General features: G+C 46.1%; 1 protein-coding gene across 4 annotated transcripts in view; it reads right to left on the reverse strand.

Moving 5' to 3' along the window:
* Positions 1-691: 691 nt before the first annotated feature.
* PRLHR (prolactin releasing hormone receptor) overlaps positions 692-6,337 on the reverse strand; it is an 8,774-nt gene continuing 3,128 nt past the window's right edge. For 3 of the 4 annotated variants that reach the window (XR_001873870.1, XR_001873871.1, XR_001873869.1), the window contains 2 exons: positions 1,941-1,991; positions 692-1,008 (listed from right to left, as the gene is read on the reverse strand). The gene's annotated coding sequence lies outside the window, so the exon portion shown is untranslated. The remainder of the gene's footprint in view (positions 1,009-1,940; positions 1,992-6,337) is intronic. The other variant, XM_017809155.1, reaches the window with a different exon arrangement.

Genomic DNA, 6,337 nt, shown 5'->3' on the forward strand with positions numbered 1-6,337 from the left:
CTTGCACATAATATTTGAACTATTTTCATCTTACTTCCTGCAGAGCTGCCTCCAGTTGCTGAGGAGTGGGTTGGTTGAACACTTGCCCCGGAATTCCATCCCCAATCTTTCAATTATTTTTATAAAAAAACCCTTTCACAGGTGCATGTGCCCTCAAACTCACCTGCCTCTAGATTGTGCACTGACAGCTCTGCTCACGTGGACCTCACACCAGTGGGTCATGCACATGCTTGGCCTGCCCCTGTTGCACTGTAGGGCTGAGGGGAGGGAGGAAAAACCCGATCAAAAATCCACTGAAGTGGCACACCACAAGTGAGGGAGCACAGGAAGGCTTCAGTGACTCCTGCATTCTCACGGGACCACCTCTGGGTGATCACAGACTTAGCCTTTGGGTGGGCATTGTTTGCTTCAAGTCCAAAAAATAATAATTTCTTCTTTCCTTCTTGCCCTGCCTCCACGAGCCCAAGATGGGCTTGGTTTACAACACAGGCTGTAGCTTCACCTTCCCACTCCCAAGGGCAGCTGGTCACACAAACTGGAGCTGTGGCTGACAGCATCCTGCCACATTCCTGCCACATTCCATCAGGGCTCCGGAGTCCTTCGGCTGTGGAGTTCTCAGTAGAGCATTGCCCTGCTCCCTGTGGCTGAGAAGCTGCAGGAAGAGAGCCAACCCCTCGTGCTGCCCGGCCTCACCAGAGCCCCAGCTGCTCCAGCTGAGCACAGCACCTTCTTGGTGAAGCTGCTGGGGAGAACCTGAGCTGGGCAAGAGTGACCCTCAGCACCACAAACGTCCCCAGGCTCTCACAAACCCCTTCTGCTGCTGTGAGTCACAAACACCTTTCCAGCAGGTTGTCTGGAAGCCGTGCTCAGCAGGAGAGGCAGATCTCATCACCACCAGCTTCTCTCTGCAGTCCTGCTCGCTGCTGAAAGGTCTCCAGTGCCTCATGGAAACACAGGAATTGCAGGAAATGTAGATGTGGGGATTAAAAATCCCCTTTTAGATGTTCCCTGCAGAGATTAAAAAAAAAAAAAAAAAGAAAAGAAAAAGCACAGGGAAATTACAAAGTGATAATTTAGGGATGGAGAGCCCAGTCAGCTGCAAATAGATAGCAGTGATCCCAAATTGATTTCCAATGGGTCAGAGACATAAAGCAGAGAGCTCCTGAGTGTGTGTTTTCTCGTTTATATAAATTACTAGCTTCATTAACTTAGTTTGACAAAGCAGGCTGTAGAAAGGGAAAGTAAGCAACAACAGACAAGAGCGTCAATCTTATCTGCTTCTTGACCAGGAGAGTAAACTTATAGATCCCAAAGGGACATAACTCCCTGTGAGATGTATTTGAGCTCCATGCCCTTAACCTCTCACTCCTTGCCCTGTAGGGAGGCAGCCTGGCCATCTTCTGACTAGCTCTGAGTCATTAAGTTGGAAAAGACCTCCAAGATCATGGAGCCCAGCCTTTCCCCCAGCACTGCCAAGCACGTCACTGAACCATGTCCCCAAGTGCCACATCCACACATCTTTTAAATCCTCCAGGGATGATGACTCCACCACTTCCCCGTGCAGCCTGTTCCAATTCCTGACCACCCTTTTGGAGAATATATTTTTCCTAATATCCAATCCCATGTAATCCTGTGTGAGTCCTTAAGAGAGAGAGCACTGTGATGTCTTTTTCTTCCCCAGGCAGCACCAAGAAAATGCTAATATTCCCAGTTTCAGATGGCAACATCCTCAAGGCTCCTTGTTCTCCTGAGTAGTTGATCAATGATTTCAAAAGTCTGGGGGAGGGTTGGGAGTGCAGGGAGCAGAGAAACACCAGACAAAGTTTGATTGAAATCAGCCTGTTGTGTCAGTACACAGCAAGAATGTACTTCAAACCTGCTGAGACAGGGATTATGACAGTGATCTCTGAAGGAAAGGTCCTATTAATTTGGCTGCATACCTCTGATGCACCTGCAGCTCCTCTCTGGGACTTCCAGTAAAGCATCTTGATCTGGAGGGAAATCGGGTACAAAGGAACAGAGTCAGTGATGGTTGTGACCCACAGTGAGGTCCCTGAGCATGGGGAGAAGTATTTACTTGCTGTACACACAAAAGCCAGAGCTCCAAGGGGCAGGCCAGGCCAGCTGCAGGTCCACACAGGAAATGTTTCAGTGCAGCGCTGCTGTGTCTTTCTGCTTGCAGAAAGAAGAGAGAAGAGCTCCTTTCAGAAAGCTCTGCTTTCAGTGTGCTTTCCATGAGTCAGAAATGTTTGCTTTGACCCTTGGGCAACCTTTTCTTCAGGGTAAGGAGGAGAAATGTCACTATTTTTGTCTGAGAAAAGAAAAAGATAGTGGGCAGTGAGAGTGGGGGGCTGAAGGTAAAAGTTTGTATTACATTTCTTCATGCAGAAATGGCAAAGGCAGCTGTGACTTTACCACCAGCACATTGTTTTTCTCCCTACCCTCTTCTCATCTGGTGGGCAGATTGATTGATGTATTGTCTAATTCTGTCCAATTTTGCATTTTTTTCCCCAGCTGCAGGTGTACCATTTTCAGCTTTTATCTGTACCCTGCATCATCTCAGACATCTAATTATAACTCACCATCGACAGCTCAGCCAGCAAGATTTGCTCCATTAGAACTGTGCAGAGCATCTGTTGTTCAGCTGGTATGATAAGTACCAGCTTTTCCCAGTCCATCCCTCAGCTGAGAAACACTCACCATGTTCATCTGAGCAGTGGCCTTATGGCAGGACCTGCTTTTGCCCACCCCAGATAAATTGCCATTCCCTAAACATGATACAAATACAGCCTTGAATTTCCTTCATCCAAGTATGAGGAAAATTTATTTGAAGTAATGCATTGTGCAAGCAAGTTAGTCTTTTTTGACTGCTCTGAGCAGATATTCTCAAAGTGGGGGAGAGACAACTCTACCTGGCCCTTATTAAGGTTTAATTAAGTGTTTTTCTTTGTCTACCTGATTTCAGCTTTAGTGACCTTTGGTCACTATCTAATCTGTTTTTTAGTTCCTGATCCAATACTGACTGACTTATATATGTGTTTCTTAAGTACACTGCCTTTTGATACAAGCCCCATGTTTTACCACAGGGCATAGCCTGTGTTTGAGGAAGCATTAGTGCATCTATAAACACTGGAAATACAGTATATTTGCTGGAATGATGCTCTGTGAGTCCTTCCAACAGCTATGCAGAATAGCTTCAAATTGTGAAGCTGTGACCCTGCTGTCTAAATCTGTGCTCTTCACTGTAAGTGAAGACACCTCACTCTCCCCTGCTTTTCCTTCCATATCCGTAGCACTGCCCACATTTCAGAGATGCTCAGAGCTGTAGAGGTTTGGCCCAGTGGAATCTTCCAGAGGATTTTTGCAATGAGGAGGTGTGATCCTCAGTGACCCCTCCTTTTCCAAAGCCCAAGACTGTCCATGCTCTGATAACCCACTTGCTGTCTCGTGCCTTTGATACCTACCCAAAATTCCCACCCCCAAGCATGTGTGCTAACTCCATAATGCACCTAGGAGTGTTTACTGGAGACTGTCCTTTAGGAACAGTCCAAGGAACCCTCATAAATAACACTTATTTACTGCTGTAAGACACAGAACACCTGGGTCTGTACCTGCTGACAGTCTCTCTGTACATGGAAATAACTGGAAAGAAATCCCAGCAGAGGAGGAGGATATTCCATTCTGCCAGACCTCAGCTCAGATGCAAACCCTGCTCATCCCTGCAGAGCACTGCCCTGCTCTGTGCGAGTCCTGGGCTGCAATGTAAGCAAGGAACAACAAAAGCCCTTCCAGGGAAAGTTAATAGATTCATCAAGTTCTGAACCAGGCTACCCTATAAAATCGAAGCATGCAATGATTTCTTAAATTGTAATTAAAAAGTATACCACCAAAAATACCTTAGTGATGAGCCCTGGCCCCTCAGAGAACCACAGCAGCTCCCTGGAGAGGGGTGGAGATTGGCAAACAAGTTTCTCATGACAGCTTTTAATAGAATTATTTGCATAACTGGATTAAAGTAGTGCATCAATGTGCCTCTAAATCTTATTATTGTTTATTACTCTGTATATCAGAGAAAACGGTAATTAAATTGAGCAGAGATTCTTGGGGCTCTATTCAGAGGCAGGACTGAGCCAACGTGGCTGTGCCTCGGTCCCTGCCAGCCTGCAGAACCCCCAGTCCTCCAGCCCGTGGCTGGAATTCCTCTGTGCACAACACAGGGAAAGCCTGGAAAAATGGCAGTGCAGGACCAGTGAGGGGGCAATGCAGGACCAGTGAGGGGGACCAAGGGGGCTGCAGAGGAGAGAGAAGGAGCTTCAGGAGTCTGTGCTGGAGAATGCAGATCATTCCAGGGGGCACCTGCAAAATCTATGGTGAGCAGTGCCTGAAGCGAGGGGCAGGCTCTGAGCTTTCTGCTGCCAAAGCACATCCTGACAGGTTCAAGGCATGTCCAGGTTAAACCAGCACTTAGATGAGGGTGCCTGCTGTGCTGGGCACTCCTGAGGACCTCTGTGAGATGACAGACCTTGGCACTGCTCTAACAGCGGCTCCAGAGGCTGCTGGAAAAGAGATATTCCCAAAGCATCTGTCACTGTGGGAACAATGTGTGCACTGAACAGCCCTTCATTTCTGTCTCGAGGAAACAAAATACAGAGGCAAATCCCTTATTTGCTTCAGGCAGCTCTCTGCAGCCACCATCTTCAGCCATTAACATTCAAAGGAACATTAATAACTCAAACTGCAGTGCTGGCAAATGAGGGTAAAAATATGATGTGTAAGAAGGAAATGATCCCAGGCCTGCTGTGGCTGAGAAAGTCAGCCCAGTTACTGCACTGAGCTTTGGATTACTCTGGATTACAGCACTGTCTGTGTTTAGTGTAGGAGGCTGTGCACATTATAGGCCACCTCAATGTTAATTAACCTTTACAAACTGACAGATTAAAAAATTCAGTAAAAGAAAAACCTCTGAAAGTCAGGATTTTTTTGTTATTTGAAGCTGCTTTTTGCAGTGTTGTTTCAGTGCTCTCTTGGTGTCCTATTCTCTGTGGTCTTTAAAAGAGTCCTGAAAAAAACCTGAAAAGCTTGTAAAATTTGGTTGGTTTGTATGGAAGTGGGGTTTTTTGTCTTTTCAAAATCACCAATTATTCCAGTAGCTTGCTATATTGAGCTTGAAGGAAAAACAATTTCCTGAAATTCAACAAAGCAAAACATTCTTTAACAGGTCATTCAAATCTTTAAATCAAGGTAAGCAAGGCAGATACACTTAATCTCAGAGTGAATGCAAGTAATGCCCAGCTTAAAAGGACCTCCTTCATTCAGTGTTTCTGTAATCACAGAGTCACAAAATCATAAAATGCTAAAGGGTTGGAATGGACCTCAAAGATCATCTAGTCCCAACCCTCCTGCCTCCCACTAGACCAGGTTGCTCAAGGCCTTATCCAACTGGCTTTGAACGCTGCCAGGCTGAGGCATCCACAATGTCCTTGGGCAACCTGTTCTAGTGTTTCACCACCCTCACAGTAAAGAATTTCCTCCTAATGTCTAACCTAAATTTCCCCCCTTTCAATTTGTACCCATTACTCCTTGTCCTATCACTACAGATTCTAATTTATTGTCCTTTCACTACAGATTCTAATATCCTCCTTACTAGCAGCAAAACAACTTGAAATTTTAGGGAATTTGTGAAATGGGATTTCGAATGTTTTTCCAACACTTTTCTCAGTGTGTGCATATGGATCTGTGGGAGTTTTTTAACCAGATTAAGCCTATTGAAAGGTGATGAGCAGAATTATATTCACAGTTTCACAGCAGGAGTACATGTGCAAACTAAAGAAACCTCTTCTCTGTCTTCCCTCTGCCCTCATGTCCACTGGCATTGCCTCACAGTGCTAATGTACCTGGCCATGTGCAGTTGTGGTCAGCCAGATGGCCAAAACTGCCCCTGGGTTGCTCTGCTTCTCTGGCTGATCTCCCCTCAGCATCAGGCAGCTCCTCATGCCATCACAGCTTTTAGCTGAGCAGCCTGGAAGAAACCTCTTCAGGATCAGTGTTTTCTTCCAGAACTTTGTCTCGTACTCTTACCTGTGATCTCAGATACTTTCAGCTCAGGAAGGAAGGAACTAGGAACCATTAGGTTGATTATGGCTACCATTAGCTTGATTATAGCTTCTAACTCCCTCATTGAAATGTGAATGTCAAAGGAAATTGTTTCTTCCCAAAAGACTCCTTCAAAGGGGAGCTCCTGCCACTCCGCTCCCTTTGGCAGCTCTGGCTTTGACTGCTCACGCAGTGCTCGTGTGTGACTCAGTGTCCACGACCCCTTCAGCCCACTGTCTCTTAA

This window comes from Lepidothrix coronata, unplaced genomic scaffold, assembly GCF_001604755.1.
Source record: "Lepidothrix coronata isolate B3197 unplaced genomic scaffold, Lepidothrix_coronata-1.0 Scaffold25, whole genome shotgun sequence".
NCBI classification, from domain to species: Eukaryota; Metazoa; Chordata; class Aves; order Passeriformes; family Pipridae; genus Lepidothrix; species Lepidothrix coronata.